Raw genomic sequence first — 20622 nt, forward strand, 5'->3', positions numbered from 1 at the left:
TAGCAAATAAATTTTAAAAATAAATATAATAAAACAGGCACTGAACACATTTATACAGCTGGAATGATCTCAGTTACCTCTCCACCACATCCTATGATACTGCCCCTATGATTGGCTCCCGTGTTACAGATGAGGTGGCCATGCTCAGAAGTGTTAAGTAACTTGCCTGGAATCACACAGTTATTTAGGTCCCAGTGTACACTTTTAGTCCATTTGAACAACCTCAGACTCGAACCCCTACTTCTAGGTTGTCCCCTGCTTAACAGAAACTTTTACTCCAAACAAACCTCCAGGCCTCCCCTGGAGCCTAACCCAATTAGACACCTCTCTTTGCCCAGCTGTCTGCCCTCACAGAGTCACCTAATCACTTGACAGATACTTGTGAAGGCTTCGTCTGAGCTTGACATTGGGAATGTCAAGAATAGGCCTGAGGAGATGGCTCAGCAACTAAAGGTGCTTGCAAAGCCTCTGGCCTGGGTTTGATTCCTCAACACCCAACAAAAGCTGATGCACAAAGTGGTGCGTGCATCTGCGCTTCATGTTCACTGGCAAGAGGACCAGGAACATAGTGGCTCAGCCCTCTGCTCTGGAGTAGCAAACCCAGGCTGGTGAAATCTAGAAAGGCTTCCGGGAGTAGACACCCACGATTAATCCTGAAGGATGAGGAGCGAGGCAGCAGAGCAGTACGCTGAATGCTCCAAGCAAAAGGAGCCAGAGGCTAGAAGGAGCAGGGCCTGTTCAGGGACCCTGGAGTAAGGGGGCTTGGCTGGCTCATACGCAGCAGGTGGGGGGGGGAGCGGGGAGAGGACCTCTGAGGCTTGTGCAGTATCAGGACTGCCAAGTGACCAGGTCAGAGCTGTGATAAGGATGCCATGGAGGCTGGGTGTGGGTGCTGGGTCACTGCCATCTCTCTAGCTGAGGACCTTCAGGCCAATTCCGCTGCTGGCCACTTAGAGCCAGCCCTATGGGCAGCAGTGGAGGGGATGGTGGGGGGAGGGGATGGTCTTCCAGGGCACTTTAGACCTTGGGCAAGCTGAAGGAAGCTTGGGGGTTATGAGTAGGGTGGTCTGTAAGAGCCAAACCTTCCCCTCGGCAGTCCAGACCACAGTGAGGTGGGCACCCATTTGAAAGCAGGCGAAAGGAATGGCTTTTCAGACAGTGGGAGCAGCACCAGCAAGCCTCCAGGAAAACAAGAGCAAGACTAGCAGAGGAGCTAGCAGATTTGGATCTGGCTGAAGCCAAGGTCTGGGCTAGGAGCATCCATGACTTACAGTAGGATTGATCAGGCTTTGACAGTCAAGAGTCTAGGGCCTCTTCAGCTGGGACCCCTAGGTTCCCTATAAGCTATGGGCAAATTACTCTCTCTATGGCTCTTGTATTTCTATCTATAAAGTGGGGCTGTGATGAGGATTGACTAAAATATACAAAGCCCTTAGCATGTAATGAACACTCAATGAACACAACCTATATTATTATCATTATCACTAATATAAACAGCCTTGCAGTGGGAAATCTAAGGTAGAAAACAACCTTGTAAGGGAGGAATCTCATTCTGAAAAGTAAAAACAAGTGGCAGCGTGTGCTTATCTGTAATCTCCACATTCATGGCGATGTGTGAAATTTCATCTGCAACTATTTTCTCAGAGTGTCATCCCATCCCAAATCAAATGATGGATGCTGGATGTAGCAGAAGTGACAGGAGTGTTACAGCAACCAGCAGCGGCTCAGGGCTGGTGTCCGGATCAGTGCAGGGGAGTGGCAGGTGCCTCTCTTGGTCTTTGCATGGTGGGGTCACTTCAGCCATGGGAAGCAATTCTACCTGCCCCAGTTATGATGAAAGACGGAGTCAGTGAATTGTGGTTGTTATTCTTCTCTGGAGGGAATGCTTTGAGCAGAGTTTAGGATAGCCTGAGCCTTAGAAATGCCCCCATCTCCTATGGTCGTGAGTCAGTCTCTTAGAAGGTGAATAACACTTGGGAATTAAGGCTGTCTTGAATAAACCAACAAGTCACATAGCACCAAGAGGTCGGGCAGGTAACCAAGAAGGCTGGGCTCAGGATCCCACGAACCCAGTGAATGCCGCTCTATCAGTACAGCGTAGGCCTTGGCAGGTGACTCCCTGGGCTTTATTCACTCCCCTCTAGTTACGAAAACTACACCGACTGAAAAGGCTGTGGGAAGATGCGGTGAAATGATGCTTGCACATGCTTGGGACTCAAAAGCAAGCTCATATGATGCTCCCTCCCCTCTAGAAAATGGAAAGGGGAGGGGTCGAGGCCACCAGCCTGGAATGATGGCTGTCCCATAGACACTACTATCCCCCAAGGCCATGAAGGGGTCATCCAGGTACTGCAGGGCCAGGGTATTGGGAGGTGGACTATAAGTGGGGCATAAATTTTGGCCTTAGTTCCAACTGTGAGAACAGAAAGAGGGCAGCTCAGATAAGGTCCCAAGTGCCCTTCCTATGCTGTCCCTGAGCAATGAATGCATGGGCGTTCAGAGCTTGGGGCAGGGTGAGATCTGCAGGGGATATGCTGGTTGCTAACAGGGTCTTGGAGGAGGCAGAAAAACAAGGCCAATCATTTTCCTGGCCTTCTAAATTTCAGAAGCATGAAGTTTAAAAAACAGCGCACACATAAAGAATTTTTTTTTTTTTGCAGCTGTTTTGGCATTTAGGGAGTAATTTACCAACTTCAAGTTCAACTTAATGAAGTTGGGACAGGCAGTTGCCAAGGGAGTTTTACTTCCCAGAATCTCGGTTGCCCAGCCAGCGAAGAAAGCTGTGCGGGTGGTCGGCAGAGAGCATGAATAGTAACACATTTTGTATTTGTCATCAGAATGGAGCCCCCGGGTACAGGGGCAGTGCCCATGGCCGCTCAATGGTATATTTGTCATGTGGCCACTGACACGATCAATTGACCCCCCTTACACACCGGTGTTTATTAGCCATTGTATAAATATTTCACCCCTCCCCGGCTGACACATAATCTCTTCTTTGCCGCCTCTGACAAATGAACATTTCTCTGTAGACTCTTAAATGAGTATGTGTCACAGCTATGTCACTGATTAATTTTTTTTTACCACCACGAACAACGATGCATAGAAATGTAACTTATATTCATTCCCCGGCTTGAGCCCAGCTGTCTAAAAAATTCCACCAGCAGCTACGACTGACAGACAGCTATCCCAGCGCTTGGGTGCGCTGACATGTGGTTGTGTGAGTGCCAGCTTGTTAATTACTGGCTTTTTCTTCCGGCCTGGCTGCCGAGTAACCAGCCACAAGGACCTTAATCACTGTTGGGGCCGGGAAGGGCTGAGAGGAGGACTCCAGGGACCCGCTCCCCAACCCAGACCTAAACCATGCAGCTTTTTCCTTCAAGCATTGGCCACCTTTACCTATGGGTCCTGGTTTGTAAATATCCCTGAAGTCCCCTCAGGAATGCCCATTGTCATCTCAAGCCTTCACCCACTGCTCTGTGAGGTCCTGTGGGCAGGGCCTGGGCTTTGTTTGTCCAACATAGGGTGAGTGCACTAGGAATATTTGCTCACCAGAAGTCAGCTTTGGAACAATTAGTAAGCAATGTACCAGCCACCTGACCTATTAGTCATCTTTTCAGTGACTGTTCTTGGAACACCTACTGTGTGCTAGGTGTTCAATCGATGAACAGGGCAGACAGGCCTACAGACTGTCCCAGGGGAAACCAATGTCCATCCCTTAAGGAAAAAAAAAGAGCATGTGGTCAGGCTGGAGTGGAGTCTTCTGTGAAGGCCTTTCCTGGCCCCAGTGGTGATTGAGGTCCTGTGGCTGGTTGCTTGGAAGAAGTTTAAGCTCCCTGGTGGAGGGCCAGAAGCTCTGGGCATAGACACTGGTTCTTCCCTTTTGCAGCTAAGGAAACTAAAGGACGGCTTTTGCCTTCAGCCACATGGCACCTGAGAAGAGGAGCTGGGCTACAGCCGGTCCCCTGACCCCAGAGCCTGCACACCTAACCATTCTCCTTTCACCACCCCAGGCCCGCTATCTTTGCTCTTGGCCTCAGTTTCTCATCCCCGGGCTCTCCTTCTGCCTTCCTAGTCTTTTCTCATACTTCCTGCTTCCAGCAGATTCTCGAGTCACCTTGAGCTGCAGAACTGATTCAGCATCCCTGCCCCCACCCCAACCCTGTCCATCTGCTGCTTTCCCCTCCCTGCCCACCTACTGACCGGCACTGGATTGAACCTGCAGTAGGTGTCTAGGCTGCCCCTACCCCGCCCCCACCTCCATGCACCTGTGTCCCCTGCACCTGAGTCCCTTCACTGATGTCACAGAACCTGGGCTGTCAGCCAAGTGCATGCACCTGGGGACACTTCCGGGAGATTACCTAGCCACACCAGCTCCACCATTGCCCACAGGCTCTCAAGAGACTGACCTAAGAACTAGACCCCCTCCCTCTGTAAGGCCAGAGCAGCCTGGGGCAGGTCTAGGGGCAGGGACTGAAAGTTCCCGACACCTCAGAGCCCACCCAGAAGAGTCAAAACTACTGAGGGTGGTGGAAAAGACAGAGACAGAATGGGGCTGAGCAGAGTCCCACTCATTTATGGACTGTGCATTCTGGGCCAGGTCGCACTGTTTCTTCATTTCTTAGTTCTGGAGGTGCTGGGCTCTACACCTACAGAGGACCGCAGCGGTCATGCGGGCAGCTCTCGACATAGCACACCAGAGATGCACGGCAGGTGACACTGTAACTTCCTTTCCTTCTGACAAGACTGGGACTCTAGTCATCGCCCCGTCAGAGAAGAAATGCATCAGTGCATGCACTCTGTTGATATCCCTGCCCACATCTACCTACCAAGTGTTCTGTGAATCCCCAAGTCCTCGGTGACATTGTCCCTTTTCATTCCCCAGGCCTGGTGCTATGGGCAGAAGGGCAGCTCCAGGGAAGGAGGCAGAACTGTCTGTGAGGGGTAAGGCTGCATGAAGGATGTGCTCTCTCCTTCAACAGCACCATCAAAAACCGTGCAACACCGAACAAAGTGCAGGCTAAAGCCCATGATGTCATTGGAAAGTCACAAGACCCCAGTGATATAGGTGTGGTTGTTGTTTTTCTACTACCAAAGAAAATGAAGCCCACAGAGGCTAAGGTAACCACAAAAGCTCACACAGAGGCAGAGCTCAGGGCTTGAACCTGAGTCACCTTCCCTCTGACTGTCTCTCTTGTGCCCTCTGCCCTGTCCACTCAGGGCATTCTCCAGGGAGCAGTTGCAGTAGGCCCACGTACTCTATGATGTCATTCAGAACCTCTCGTTCTGCTGAGCCCCGTAGAGTGGGAGCAGGAGCAGAGGAAGGAGCCTAGATGTCACAGAGCTGCGCTGGGGCCAGGAGGACCCTGGAGAAGGAATCCATGTAAGAAAGAAACCCTTTAGCTGGCAGGTTAGCTGTGCCGTCCTCCGTATATTTCCTTGTTCGAAATGGAGCACTGAGCCCCGGAAATCAGGACAAAAGCACCACCCACAGCTCTGGTCTCGATGACTCAGATTCCACCTCCCACAGCCTCCTCCTGTGTGTGTTTCTGAATATGTGTACCCGCGCGTGTGCCCGCCAGCACGTGAGGCTGTCAGCTGTGTGTGTGTGTGTGTGTGTGTGTGTGTATGCGCGCACGCGCGCGCGTGCACAGAGATGAGCCCACACGTGCATATGCCTGAACTTTGTCCATCTGCAGATCAGACTCCAATCCAAAGCCCTGACCATGTGATGGACAGCAAGGTCAACGAAAGCCATAGGATCAGTGTGCATTTGATATGAAGTATCAGCCACAGTCTCATGACTTGAGTACCACTGTTAATCCCATTCTAATGATACAGCAGCTGAGATGCAGAGAAGTTAAACTTCTTGCCCAAGGTCACACAACCAGGAGAGGGTGGGTTATCAATTGCCAAAGTCTGTGTTTCCCTCCTTGCCCCTTAGAGTAAGCAGTTTAGAAAGGAGACTGGAGGGTCCTTGGTAACAGAAGCCAGCCTGGGTTCTCGAGGGGAAAGGAGGCCAAAAGCCAGAGCCTTGAAAGTAGAAGGGGGCAAACAACAGCTAGACACATGAGCAGGAGGGGGCAGGGCAGCTGTCTAAGAACAGGTGTCAGAGAAGCTGTGACAGCCACTTAGAACCACAGTGGCAATCCTCCTTTACATGGCGATTTGCATACATTTGCATGTATTTGCATCACCAAATCTGCGGAATCGGCCTTAATGGTCCCTGCCTCAGAAGACTGGCAGAAGCTGAGAGGGTGGGAGTGACAGGGAGGGCCTGGGGAAATCAAGAAGGAATGAAGGAAAAGGCAGTGAGTACTGTGGAGGCCCTGGGCACTGTTGAGATGTCTCTACAGGAAGAGATTCTCCTAAGTTCCCTCTTTGCCCCAAGTTCATCTACTGAGGTGCAGTGAGGAAGGACGGTGGGGATACAGAAGTGGAGGACAGACAGGACAGCTGGGGAGTCAATGGGCAGCTCCAAGAGCTTCACACTGCGTCGCCACCCTAGGGGACCGCCCACTGGTCTTCTGTGGTCAGTGGCTCGGTGTTGGCACGCCATCTCGTGGACACGCGCAGAAACGCGCCTTCTTCTTGGCCGCAGCCCATTCGTCTGAAACACTGGTGGGCTCCGCCTGTGCCAGCAGGTGCAACGCAATCCCAGAGGACCTAAGGAGTTACAAATGTCCAGCAGATCGTGCCCACGTGGCTTAGGCCAAACTAAAGTGACTGCTTCTTAGGGCTTAGTAGTGGAAAGTAAAAAAAATATATATACATGGCTATGTCAGTCCCAGCAAGATGACCTTGCAATACTGACCTCAGTTTCTTCATCTATAAAATGGGGTGATAAGATTTATTTATGAGAATGAAAGGCGACAATATATGTGACTAGTTTATTTGAAGATTGTCATGATTATGACTACTGAAGGAAGGCTGCCCCTCACCTGGCTCCAATCTGGCTTGTCTGGCTAGGGTGTGAAAGCTGAGAGGCTAGGGGCAAGGAGCCACTTCCCAGTGAGTCAGGAACAAATAGGAAGTCACAAGCAGGCAGTGGAAGGGCCACATGCACTCACAAACTTTATGGAACCTTCGGATTCCCTGTGACCAAACTGACATATCAAGAAGGAACTCATATGGGCTGGAGAGACGGCTTAGCATTAGGGCATTTGCCTATGAAGCCTAAGGACCCAGGTTCAATTCCCCAGAACCCACATAAGCCTAATGCACAGGGTGGCACATGTGTCTGGAGTTTGTTTGCAGTGGCTAGAAGCCCTGCTGCACCCACTCTCTCTCTCATAAGTAATATATATATTTTTTAAAAGGGTGGCTGGGGCTGGAGAGATGGCTTAGTGATTAAGATGCCTGTGAAGCCTAAGGACCCATGTTCCACTCTCCAGGTCCCACATAAGCCAGGCACACAAGGTGATGTAAGTGCACAAGGCTATATGTGTGCACAAGGGGGTACATGCATCTGGAGTTCAATTGCAATAGCTGGAGGCCCTAGCGCACCAAGTCTATCTCTCCCTCATTAAAAAAAAAAAATTACAAAAGAAAAGGGAAGGCTGGAGAGATGGCTTAGCTGTTAAGGCACTTGCCTGCATAGCCAAAGGACTCAGGTTTGAATCCTCAAGACCCATATAAGCCAGATGTACAAGGTGGCACATGTATCTGGAGGCCCTGGCGCAAATTTATATATACATACATATACATATACATATACATATACATATACATATACATATACATATACATATACATATACATATATATATATATATATATATATACACACACACACACAAATATATATACACACACATATATGTATGTATATACATATATATGTATATATACATATATACCCCCAGGGCTTCCAGCCACTGCAAATGAACTCCAGACGCATATGCCACTTTGTGCATCTGGCTTTACATTAGGTGATGGGGAATAGAACCCGAGTCGTTAAGCTTTGCAGGCAAGTGCCTTAACCACTGAGCCATCTATAAAGCCCCTACATTTAAGTTTTTGGTTCCTTTAGAGTTAATCTTTGCACATGGTATGAGGTAGTGGTGGGGTGGTGATGGAGACAGTCATGGTGCACTTCGTAATGCAGAGGGGGCCAGAGCAGTGGGACAGGAAGGCAGGCTGCTGGGCACTCAGTGGAACACAACAGCCGCACGGTGGACGTGGGCTCGAGTCAGGAAGCTCTCTGGTATGTGTTTTGAATAGTAACATATTACCTATGCATAGAAATGTCAGGTCAGGTCTCAGAGTCAAACGTTGGGGAGGTCCATCTCATGCTCACATTTGTAGAATATTTGTTTTCTTTCCCCAAAACTTCAGGCTTTGCCAGTAAGAAGTCCTAGTTTTGAAGAAGGAAGAACTTATATCAAGGCACATAGCAAACTTTACACCAAGCTGGAAGCTGGAAGGGCCACCTGGCTATCACACCCTCCAAAGCTCAGGGACCATCGTGACGAGGTGGCAGAAAGAGTGTAAAAGCCAAAGGAGGAGTGTTTACAATACTGTCTTTCAGACACAAAGGGGACAGGGTATTCATGACCACACAGTGGCTAATGTTATCGACACAAGACCTGCATAATAGGAGGGAAAAAAAATTGATGGCATCAAAAATAGAAGATAGGGACTGGAGAGATGGTTTAGGGTTAAGCGCTTGCCTGTGCAGCCTAAGGACCCTGGTTCGAGGCTTGATTCCCCAGGACCCATGTTAGCCAGATGCATAAGGAGAGTGCACACATCTGGAGTTTGTTTGCAGTGGCTGGAGGCCCTGGCGCGCCCATTCTCTCTCTCTCTATCTGCCTCTTTCTCTGTCTGTCGCTCTCAAATAAATAAATAAAAATGAACAAAAAAATTTAAAAAAACATAGAAGACTACTTGGGAAGAAGAAGGAATTCAGTGGAGGGGGATTCAGGAAGGAGTAAAGATAGTGTGGTAAGAGGGTTTATAATCATGTTATATTGTCTAAAAGTTGTCAAAGAAAGTTTTTAAAGGGTTTGGGGGATGGCTCAGCAGTTAAAGGTACTTCCTTGCAAAGCCTATCAGCCTGAATTCAATTTCCCAGTACCCAAATAAATCCAGATGCACAAAATGGTACATTGATATGAAGTCCATTTACAGTGGCAAGAGGCCCTGGTGTGCTCTCTCTTTCTCTCATAAATAAATAAACAGGGCTGGAGAGATGGCTTAGCGGTTAAGCGCTCGCCTGTGAAGCCTAAGGACCCCGGTTCGAGGCTCGGTTCCCCAGGACCCACGTTAGCCAGATGCACAAGGGGGCGCACGCGTCTGGAGTTCGTTTGCAGAGGCTGGAAGCCCTGGCACGCCCATTCTCCCTCTCCCTCTATCTGTCTTTCTCTCTGTTGCTCTCAAATAAATAAATAAAATATTTAAAAAAAATAAAATAAATAAATAAATAATCAAAATATTTAAAAAATAGTTAAAGGACTGGAGAGATGGCTTAGCAGTTAAGGCGCTTGCCTGTGAAGCCTAAGGACCCATGTTAGATGTCCCTCCAGATCCCACCTAAGCCAGATGCACAAAGGTGAGGCAAGCACAAGGTTGCACATGCCCACTAGAGGGCACAAGTTTCTGGAGTTCTATTTCAGTGACTGAGGACCTGCCATGACAATTTCTCTCTCTTTAAAAAAACAAACAAACAAAAAAGCAGTTAAAGTAGCCAGGCATGGTGGCACACACCTTTAATCCCAGAATTTAAGAAGCTGAGGTAAGAAGATCGCTGTGAGCTTGAGGCCAGCCTGAGAAAACAAAGTGAGTTCCAGGTCAGCCTAGGCTAAAGAAAGATCCTACCTTGAAAAGTCAAAAAAAAAAAAAATTAAACACTTTATAAGACTGGCTGATTACAACTTCACTGATTATGGGGAGTTGGAATGTTGCAGTTCCAGGGCCAAACTCTCTTGGGTTACGTTAGGCCCCTAAATAGCTATTTATTGCCCACTTCTGTCTGTGGCCTAACATCCTTGCAACTATTAGGTAAATCCTTTTGGAGTCTTTTGGAGTGTACAAACAGACCCCTGGCTTCCACCATCCCACGGGCTAAGAATGTCATCAGAGAGCATCTGAGGCCTATAGCAGAGATTTCCCTGCTTGCTGTAACCTGCCTGCCTCAGGTTTCCACCAATGTATTTAAAAAGCATTCTGACTCATGATTGCTCTGTTACTACATAAACTTCATGAAACTGTTACCACACTAGGACACAGAATTTGGAATCACCTAAATCAGTGTACCCAGGCCATGATCACTGGTATCTAGCTCCAGAATAAATCATCTTATTCCCTTTTGGGGTCAGGGAAGGGAGGGAGGAGGGCTGTGGAGTTTCTTTGAACACCACTCAGTCACAGTCAGAATTGGTGACCATCTCAATGATGGCCATTGTAAGGGTGACGAAGCCAAGAGCTGAGATATCATGGAGATAAAAGTGAACAGGGTTGCAGAGGCCCAGTGAGGATAAGGGAAGGAGGAAGGTGAAATCAGTGATGGACGTGAGGTAAACCCCAGCAGCAGGGACTGTGGCTTGCTTCTTGTCTCTGGCCTTTACTGTCCTTGAAATCATATTTGACACAGTCTTGAGGGGCCATGTTTACAGTGGACTATACATTCCCTCTAGGGGAAAGAGGACACTTTGTTCTCAAAGAAAAACAAGAAGAAGGCCAAATTGTAGTGTAGAAGTCAGGCATACAGGACAGAAGGAAGGCGCGAGGGACGTGCCATGGTAGGAGAGGAGGGCTGTGTTGACCTTTCTGCTAAAATCCCTCAACCACCTCCTTGCTCTCTATGCCCCACTGGCAAACTGAGCTGAAATGATACAGTAGCATAGGAGGGAATCTGGTTTCCAAGTGCTAGAAAAAGTCAGACTTCAGAACAGGACATGGGATGTTCTTGACCCACAAAAGGGAGATGGAAGATGGGAGCTGTAGGCCCCAAGGTATGCCTCCCCTTGCTTTCTGTAGAGAAGTGCCATCACTGCCCTAAGGCACATGGGAGGCCGAGTCAGGATAGCAGGGTAGGGCATCACCCTGCCTCCATCTTCCTTCACGGTACTTTCTTCTCCTCACCCTCAGCTCACTGGCTTCTGCCTGGCTGTGGGCTTTGCTTTTAGAAGACCTGTCTAAGATGAGGAGTTAGCTATGGGCTGTTCTGCCTCTGTGCCTCACTTTGTGGTCCCAGCAGGAGCCCAGTGCCACCCCTCCATCATCCCTACTGAAGCCAAAGACCACAGAGGATACTTTGAAGATGAAGGAGCAAAGTGGTGAACACTGAGAGATGAGGAAGGAGAGAGCAGGAAAGAAAGAGGGCAAAGCCTGAGGGTAGGAGGTGCAGTCCCAGGGCACATTGTCCCTTGTATGTGGTTCTGTTCAAGGAGATTCCTGGGAAGGAGTGGGTGGATCTTAGGGATGAAAAGGACAATATTTCCTCCCTGTCTTGATTGGACACAATCAGACATCATGAGTGGGGGGATGGTAGTGAGACAGGAGGAACAGAATCAGTCGGAAGGTCCAGAGTAGCATAGCAGTGACCGCCCCATTTTCCAGTGTAGGAAGACCAGAAGGCTGAGGCTGAGGGAGTCCCCCCTCCTCCCGCCAATCCTAGATCTTTTCTACAGACTGAAGGTACTGTCTCTCAGATTCAAGTGGAGGGCTGTGAAGATGGCTCAGTGGGTAAAGTGCTTGCCACACAAGCATGAGCATCTAAGTTTGGGTCACCAGCATCCACATATAATGCCAGGTGTGGTGACATACAGGTTATCCCAGCTCTGAAAGGCAGGAACAGGGAACCTCTGGGGTTCACTGGCTATCTAGTATAACCAGATTGGTGAACTTTAGGTTAAGCAAGAGACCCTATCTCAAAGAATAAGATGGAGAGTAATTGAGGAAAATACCCAATAGACCTCTGGTCTACACACACACACATGAACATGCATACACACACACTTACACATACAACAAAACAAACAAATTAAGTTCAAGTTGAAACTCAATCCCCAAGACAATCATATGAGAAGTGGGACTTTATGGAGGTGATTAGGAACAGATTAGTGCCTTCTAAAGGCATTTATAAAGTTTGCTCCTTCTGTCCCTTTCTCCATGTGAAGACATAATATTTGTCCCCTTCCAAGGATGCATCAACAAGACACTGTCATGCATGCACAGAGAAGTCCTCACTAGACACTAAACATGCCAAGACCTTGATCTTGGCCTTTTCATCATCTAGAACTATAAGAAATATATTTCTATTGTTTAGAAATCTCCTGGTCTAAGGTATTTTGTTATAGCAGCACATACAGACTGAGATGGTCTCCACCTTCTAGCTAACCCCAATGCTCTGGTTTATAAATAATTGTAGGCCCCAAGCACAATACTCCATGGAGTTTATATCCCTGTAGGATCTGGTCCAGCAGGGTGGTTTGTAGGGAATAGGGTCAGGGACTGAACAAAGAGACCAAGGTTCCTCATAACACCCTGCACCCAGCCCAGCTTTTACTTTCCTTGCCTTTCTTTAGGTGCGCACGCACGTGTGTGCGTGTGTGTATGTGTGAGAGAGAGAGAGAGAGGGAGGGAGAAAGACATCAGGCTGGGGTACAAGTTCTAACTTCAAACTACAGTCTTCTGATTCCTGGAGTCATCCCTGTCATTCATCTGCCTCTAGGGAAATCCCCACTTCTGCATTTTCAAAGCAGAAAGGGAAGAAGAAATGATGAATAAAGTGAGCCCCAGCCAGTTTGTGGTAGGCACTGTCTGCCTGGAACACACAGGTGGGGCTGGAGGGGGCTGCCTTTGATAGAGCGCGGGATGATCAACACTGATTACCAGATTCTCAAAACAAACTCAATTGAAACACACATACCCAGGGCTGAAGAGAAGGCTTAGCAGTTAAGGCACTTGCCTGCAAAGTCAAGGACCCAGGTTCAATCCCCCAGGACCTACATAAACTGGATGCACAAGTGGCACATGTATCTAGAGTTCATTTGCAGTGGCTAGAGACCTTGGCGTCCCCATTCTCTCTCTATCTGCCTCTTTTTTCTCATTCTCTCAAATAAATAAATAAATGAAATATTAAAACATACACATACATACACATTTAAGATCTGCCTGTACTGTCCCCTACAACAGCCAGTAGACACATGCAACTCTTTACTTATAAATAAAATAGCAGGTTCAGCTCTTCCAGTCTACCAGCTACATAAGGCTACTGGTTCCCACATAGGGCCGCACAAGATGGAGCATATCTTTACTGCAGAAAGCTTTATTGGACAGTACTGCTCACAAGTTTTCCATCAGCATAGAGAAGCTGAGTCCCAAAGACAGGATGATTTACCCAAGGCTCCGGAGGGATTAGTGGTAGCTGTGGTACCACATGCCTTTCATAAAATATCATGCAGTAAAACTCATAAAAAGCCGGGCATGGTGGCACATGCCTTTAATCCCAGCACTTGGGAGGCAGAGGTGGGAGGACCTCTGTGAGTTCAAGGCCACCCTGAGACTACACAGTGAATTCCAGGTCAGCCTGGGCTAGAGTGAGACCCTACCTTGAAAAACCAAAATAAATAAGTAAATAAATAAAACTCATAAAAATATCTTCATCTAGGGCTGGAGAGATTGCTTAGTGGTTAAGGTGCTGGCCTGTGAAGCCTAAGGACCTAGGTTCGATTCTCCAGGTCCCACATAATCCAGATGCACTTGATGGCACATGTGTCTGGATTTCATTTGCAGTGGCTGGAGGCCATGACACTCTCATTCTCTCCCTCCCTCTGTCTCTAATAAATAAATAAAAATAAGTCTTAAAACAAAATTTTTCGCCAGGTGTGGTGGTACACGCCTTTAATCTCAGCACTCAGGAGGCAGAGGTAGGAGGTCTGCCATGAGTTTGAGGCCACCCTGAGACTGCATAGTGAATTCCAGGCCAGCCTGAGCTACAGTGAAGTCCTACCTCGAAAAACAACAACAAAAATCATCTAATAGGGTTCAAGCCTAGGGTGGCAGGAGCTGGGCTCAGCTGTGGGGGATGGGAGAAGAGAGCTATTCTGTGTCTGTTCTTCCTTCCCACTGGTCCCACCTCAGCTCTCCAGGATAAAGGATAGAGGAAGCTTAGAGACCTGGAATTGCCTCCCTTCCCCCATAATGACCTCATCTTCACAAAAATGTGAGGACAGCGTGGAGGTGCTATGGAGAGGTCCATGCGGGAGGGAAATGGCATAGCCCTCAAGCCAGAGGAACTAGGAGTGAGGAGAGCATTCTCTGTGCCACAGTTTCTTATCATTCAAATCCAAATCTATTGCCCCATACTTAAACTCGTCCCTGTCTCTCCATGGCTCTTGGGTGAGAGATCAAATCCTAGCCAAGAACCCCAAGGGTCTGCATTGCCTGGACCCTGAGTACCCTTCATTCTAAGCTAGCCCCAACTTCTTGCCACTTGGCTCTCTTCTTTTTGCTCCTACCTATGGTTTCTCTGACTAGCACACTCCTCCAGCTCCACTTCTACCCATCTTTCTGACCTTAACTCTTGCAGGCCAGATGAGTGGTCTCTGTTATGTGTTCCTGTAGAGTGACTGTTCTAGGAAAAGTATCTTGGTTTCTAATGATGTTTACCTGGGCAGGCACAGGGTCTCTGGTAAATGATTCTCTCCCCTAGCCGATAGTGTTCTTCATAATCTGCTGTGCAAGCTGTTCTGTGTCTGGACTCTGGAGTATAGTCTGGCCCACAAGAGATGCTCAATAGAAATACGAAAACAATGAAAGGACTGAGTAGGAGCACTTCCTCCCACAAGAAATGTATTCATTGCAGCCCCTCCTCCCACTGGCCCATTTTATCAGATCTACATGTGGGCAATGGCTGTGACCTCTGCCACCAGACTGAGAGCAGGGGAAGGAGTGAGATGCACATGCCACTGGAGAGGATCCTTGGAAGTGATCAGGAGTTCAAAGAGTGACAGGAAATTGGACAAGAAGGAACAAAAGTGGTGGAACTCAGGCTGGAGAGATGGCTCGGCAGTTAAAGGTGCTTTCTGGCAAAGCCTAACACTTGAGTTCAATTCTCTAGTGTTCACATAAAGCCAGATGCACAAAGTGGTGCATGCATGTGGAATTATTTGCAGTGGCAAGAGGCCCTCGTGTGCCCATTCCCTCTGTCTCTCTTCCTCATCCTCTTTCTCCTTCTCTCTGCTTGCACATAAATAAATAGATAAGGTGGTAGAATGACAACATGACAACTGGGAACTGGGGAGGTGGTAGAATACAGGGAGTGTAATGTGGAGCAACGGGGCCATCACATCAGTAGCATGGGGGTAAGGTTCAGACACACAGCTCCACACTGCCACCTGTAGCAGCCTGAGGAGTTCTCTGTGAGTGTGTGTGCATTGTTTTGCAAGCACATGTGTGCACGTATGTGGAAGCCAGAGGACAACTTCAGGTGCCTTGGGTGTTGTTCTTCAGACACTGACCACCTTCTCTTTGAGACAGGGTCTCTTACTGGACTGCAACTCACCAGTAGGCTAGATGAGCTGGCCAGCAAATGTCAGAGATTTTCCTGTCTCTATCTCCCCAGCACTGGGATTATAAGTACTTGCCATCATGCAAGTGGGTTCTGGGACTTGAACTCAAGTCTTCATGCTTACAAGACAAGTACTTTATCAACTGAGCTATCCCCTGAGTTCTTTTGAGAGACCTCTACTCAGGTGAAGCAAAACAAAGTTTTTGTTGTTTTTTCTTTTGTTTTGTTTTGTTTTCCAAGGTAGGGTTTTGCTCTAGCCCAGGCTGACCTGGAATTCACTATGTAGTCTCAGGGTGGCCTGAACTCACAAAGATCCTCCTGCCTCTGCCTTCCAAGTGCTGGGATTAAAGGCATGCACCACCATGCCCAGTCAAAATTTTTTACAGTGCCACAGAAAAAAGAATTTCAGGACAGGCCAGTGTGAACAGAGTTGGAGTTTATTAAGAGTTTTTTTGTTTTTTGTTTTTGTGTTTTGGGGTAGGGTCTCACTCTAGCCCAGGCTGACCTGGGACTCACTCTGTAGTCCCAGGCTGGCCTCAAAGTCACAGTGACCCTCCTACCTCTACCTCTCTAGTGCTGAAATTAAAGGTGTGCACTACCACACTCAACAAGAAGAGATTTTAAGATAAGTTTAAACAGGGGTTAATAGTGGGAGAGGCACTTAAGGGAAGGATAGTACACATCCACACCACACTAAAATATCTTAGCCATATACATGATTTTGGTGGCCTCTCAAGTAATGTTTCAAAGGGGTTGCTAAAAATCATTTTGCCTTGGATAGGACTGCAATCTAATGAGGTAAAACCATAGGTCACAAGGGTTGCACAAGGGAGTCACAGTTTTTTTTAATGGTAGATTAAAATTAAATGTTTTTTTTGTGAAATTCCTAGAAAATTACAAGCTTACAGCTGGGAAAAGAGACAGGCCATACTTGAAGGTCATATACACTTAAGCTTTAGGCATAGTTAATTATTATTTTAACATGTTTATTTTAAATGTATGTAAAAAGGACATATAAAAAGAATAATTGTCTTTATGTAGGCTACCTTCATAGCAAGTGATAATTGTGCTGCAGTTCATGATCCTCAGCTGGTAAGAGAGTTCAACCAGACTCTAGTGAGGGGCTCTTTTCTCTTCCCAGGTCTCCTGAATTTTCCCTCTATTTCTATTCTGTCTCAATAAGATGCTGCAGGCTGATTGATTAAAACAGGTACTAGGTGATAAAGATTCTGACCCTGTTTGAATGGATCAGCGCTGACATGGATTTTTAGATGGAATTCCTTTATTAACACTGGCCACTCTGCCGTAGGAGATACTCAGATGGTCAAAGGAAGAAGCTCTCAGGACAAAGGAAATTTCTCACCTTTTAAGCAGGGAGGTCTCTGAATAGATTGGACCTTGCTACAAGTGTTAGGGGCTGAGAGAAGGCACAAGGAAGATTATGAAGTCATGTCAGAGTATTATCTGGTCTGCTGTTTGCCTCAGGTTACCAGTTTTTGTCTCTTGCTATATCTGGGGTCAGAAGGAAATGCAGGAGGGTATGGACTATTGTCTCCATAGGACTGACGTCTATCATCTTAAAGAAACAGTGCCTATGACCTAATACTAGGAGATGCCAGAGTGATAGGCTAGTAGAAAACTGGGTATATTTGTGTTACTATGGAAGCAATTGGTAAAACTAGCAAGGAATGGGAAACACTAACTGAGCACTTGTGAGTCAAGCCCTTTCCATATATTACCCATTTATTTCCATGGATAGATATTTGTAACAACCCTGCCAGCAGTTCCATTTTTCAAAAAAGGAAAATAAGGCTGGGAGTGGTGGTACATGTCTTTAATCCCAGCACTTGGGAGGCAGAGGTAGGAAGATCTCAGTGAGTTTGAGGCCACTCTGAATTCCAGGTCAGTCTGAGCTAGAGCAAGACCCTACCTTGAAAAACCACAAAAAAATAATTAAAATAAAATAAATAACTAAATAAAAAAGAAAAGAAACTAAGGGAGAGTTTTCTTAGCATTAAGGCATTTGTCTGAAAAGCCAAAAGACCTGGGTTTGATTCCCCTGATGCACAAGGTGGCACATGCATCTGGAGCTTGTTTGCCCTGGTGCACTCATTCTCTTTCTCTGCCTCTCTCACTCTCAAATAAATGTTTTTGAAAAAGGAAACTTGCCGGGCGTGGTGGCGCACGCCTTTAATCCCAGCACTCGGGAGGCAGAGGTAGGAGGATCGCTGAGAGTTCGAGGCCACCCTGAGACCACATAGTGAGTTCCAGGTCAGCCTGGGCTAGAGTGAGACCCTACCTCGAAAAATTAAAAAAAAAAATAAAAGAAAAAAAAGAAAGAAAAAGGAAACTAAGGCACAGAAGATTAGGTTACCTGTTCAGGTCACACAGGTGGTTGAGACGGAATTAGGGTTTTATTTAGGAGACTTTGCTCTTCATTACCATGTATTGCCTGCTTTGGGTGCACAGAATGCCTTTCTGAGCGTGGCTGCAGCAGTCCACTGTTTAAGTGGGAGGCACAGACAGACACGGAAGGAATGCAGGGGAATTCCCTTCCACTGACTACCCCTTCCTCTGCTCATTGGTGTTCCTTTTGTTCCATGTGTTAAGGCCAATACTTACTAATGCCATCTTCCTTCCTTCCCTGTCTGCAAAACAGCAGAGACCCAATCAAATCACACTGTGAAGAGTGTGGAAGGAGACTGGGCTGGTTATGGGAAGATCTCTGGGGAGGTGGTACCTGTGACTAAGGTTTGTGAGCAGCACACAAGTGCTGTAATGGGTTATAAGACCTTTTGTGAAGTGTGGTTTTGAAGAGCCTTTTCATTCTTTTTCGGATCTTTATTGTGCCTTGTTTTAAGATCATGACTTTAGTTATGAGTTCACACAGCTTCAGTGTGAGTTCCACAGAGCAGGCAGATCAGGGATGCTCAATAATGCTGCCTCTCTAGCCAGGGTGAACTGGGTCTGAGGGGTCCCTTGCTGGTATCCTTTGTCTGCCTGGGCCGGAGGGAGCTTAGGAGGTGTCCCATCGGTTCCCAGCTGCAACTATCTTTGCAGGAAGCCTGGCTGGCCCTCGCTAGGATGGTGTTGGTGCCTCGTTTTGATCTGTGAGGGTGAGACAGTCTCATTAAGAGAGAGCCTCCCAGGGAAGAGACCTTTCAAGCGACATTAGCCACCAACCAACCCAGCCTCTCCTTACTTCATGCGACCTGTTCACTTCTGACAATACATTCTCCCTGCCTCTTCTCCAGGGAGACTTTAGCTCTTTCTGGACTTTCTGTTACCACTCTCTTGTCCTGAGTTTTTAGACCAACAGTTCTCTTCCACTCAAATCATCTTAGAAGTCTGCACCCCTACCAGGGAGTGGCTGCCCTGGCCTTCTCCCCATTCTTGAGTATACAGAGATAAGGTCAAGTTCCTGGGATCTCACTGTATTTTAAGTCAGAGGTCTCTGGAAGAATAGAGCCAATGGAATGAATATCTGTTACAAAGGGGACTTATGAAGTTGCCTTAAACAATACGGGCTGGGCAATCCAACAATGGTTGTCTCCAGGCTGGAGAGCCCGAGTGCCTGGTTGCTGCCCAATGAGGCTGCTGCTTTAGCAGTCCCAGCCTGGCACTGAAGGCCTGGAGGGTTCTTGGAGAGCAGCTGGCTGTCAGTTCATGTTGGAAGGCTAAAGACACTATCCTGAAGACAGTGAAAGAGGTGTGGTGGTTTGAATGTAAAATGTCTCTCATAGCTTCTAGTGTTTGTGATTAAGCCTCTGCTTGGTCCCCAGCTGATGAAACCTTTGGAAGGGTGGAGCCTTTTCGGAGGAGATATGTTGCCAGGGGTGGGCCTTGAGAGTAATCAGTCCAGCCCTCTGTGTGTGTGGAGCTAGCTTGCCCTTACTTCTCTCTCTCTCTCTCTGCTTCAGCTGATGACTTCTCCATCACCATGAAACTCCCCTTGAAACTGTAAGCCTGACATAGCCCTTTTCTCCTACAAGCTGCTTCTGGTTGGGTGCTTTGTCCCAGCAGTGAGAGGATCACTGCAGCAGGACGCCAGCAGCTGTAGCTCAACGGGACAGATGTCCTCACCAGCAGACAGCGAAGGCAGGCAAGCAAGCAAGCACTACTTTTTCCTGGAACCTCTATATATCTGGGCTATACCCCCTCCCAGGGTGTCACCTACTCTGGGGGAGGGTCTCCCCACCCCTCAGTTAATCCTTCCTGAAAATGCCCTCACTGACCCACCCAGAGGCATGTCTCTTAGGTGATTCCAGATTCATCATGCCTACTGACCTGTCTTGGCCCATCTATGAGGAGCCAGGATGGGCCAGGCTGAATCAGCTGCAGGCCTGCCCTGGGCCATACTCTAGCACCTGAGCCTCGCATGAGACCTGAGCAGAGCCCTCCCAGGGGTGGAAGAGGGTGGGGAAGCCTCCCAGCCCTAAAACCCCTGCACTGAAACTCCAAAGAGAGGAGCGTCAGCAAGATCTCTGGTACCCACATTTAGATGCTCAGGGGCTTTTGTGTTGCCTCCAATGCCCTAGGGGATGTCTCCACCTACCCCTGCCTTCCCTTAAACAGATCTCTCTTAGCCTGTGAGGCCTTTATAAAGGCTGAGAGTGAAAAGGGGGAAGAAAGGACCTGTTGTTTCCAGGCCAGAACCTGAAGGCTAAGGACAGTCTTTTCTAGGGACAGTGGAATCAAAGGGTTTTCTTTGTCTCACTGTGCCTAGGCTAGAGGGCTGCCCTAGAATCTATCCTATCCTCTTAGGAACAGACTTAGGGGCAGGGGCAGAGACAGAAACAGCAGCCAGAAAAAAGGATCCAGAGAGAAAAAAAATACACTCAGAAGAAGAGAGAGAGACTATAATGTGCATAAAATATGGATATAGAAAGGACAGTGGAGTAGAAGAGGGAGAGGAGAGAAGGAAGAGCCAAAAAGAAAAAGAAGGAACAACCCTTAAGGGTCAAAGCCTTCACCCTCCCCACATCACTGACCAAAGAAGAGAAGTGGGACTGAAGGAGGAAGCCAGGTTTCCTTCTTTGTGGCTCTGCCCTCTCCCCTGTCCCTGGTGTCCTGAACCCAGCAGTGAAAGTCAGTGAATTTGGATGGCA

The 20622-nt window shown here is 47.8% G+C and overlaps 1 long non-coding RNA gene across 2 annotated transcripts in view; it reads right to left on the reverse strand.

The window, feature by feature from the left end:
• LOC123454125 overlaps positions 1–20622 on the reverse strand; it is a 77188-nt gene that overhangs the window by 56050 nt on the left and 516 nt on the right. The gene's annotated exons all lie outside the window — the stretch shown is intronic.

Source organism: Jaculus jaculus, chromosome 13 (genome assembly GCF_020740685.1).
Source record: "Jaculus jaculus isolate mJacJac1 chromosome 13, mJacJac1.mat.Y.cur, whole genome shotgun sequence".
Taxonomy (NCBI): domain Eukaryota; kingdom Metazoa; phylum Chordata; class Mammalia; order Rodentia; family Dipodidae; genus Jaculus; species Jaculus jaculus.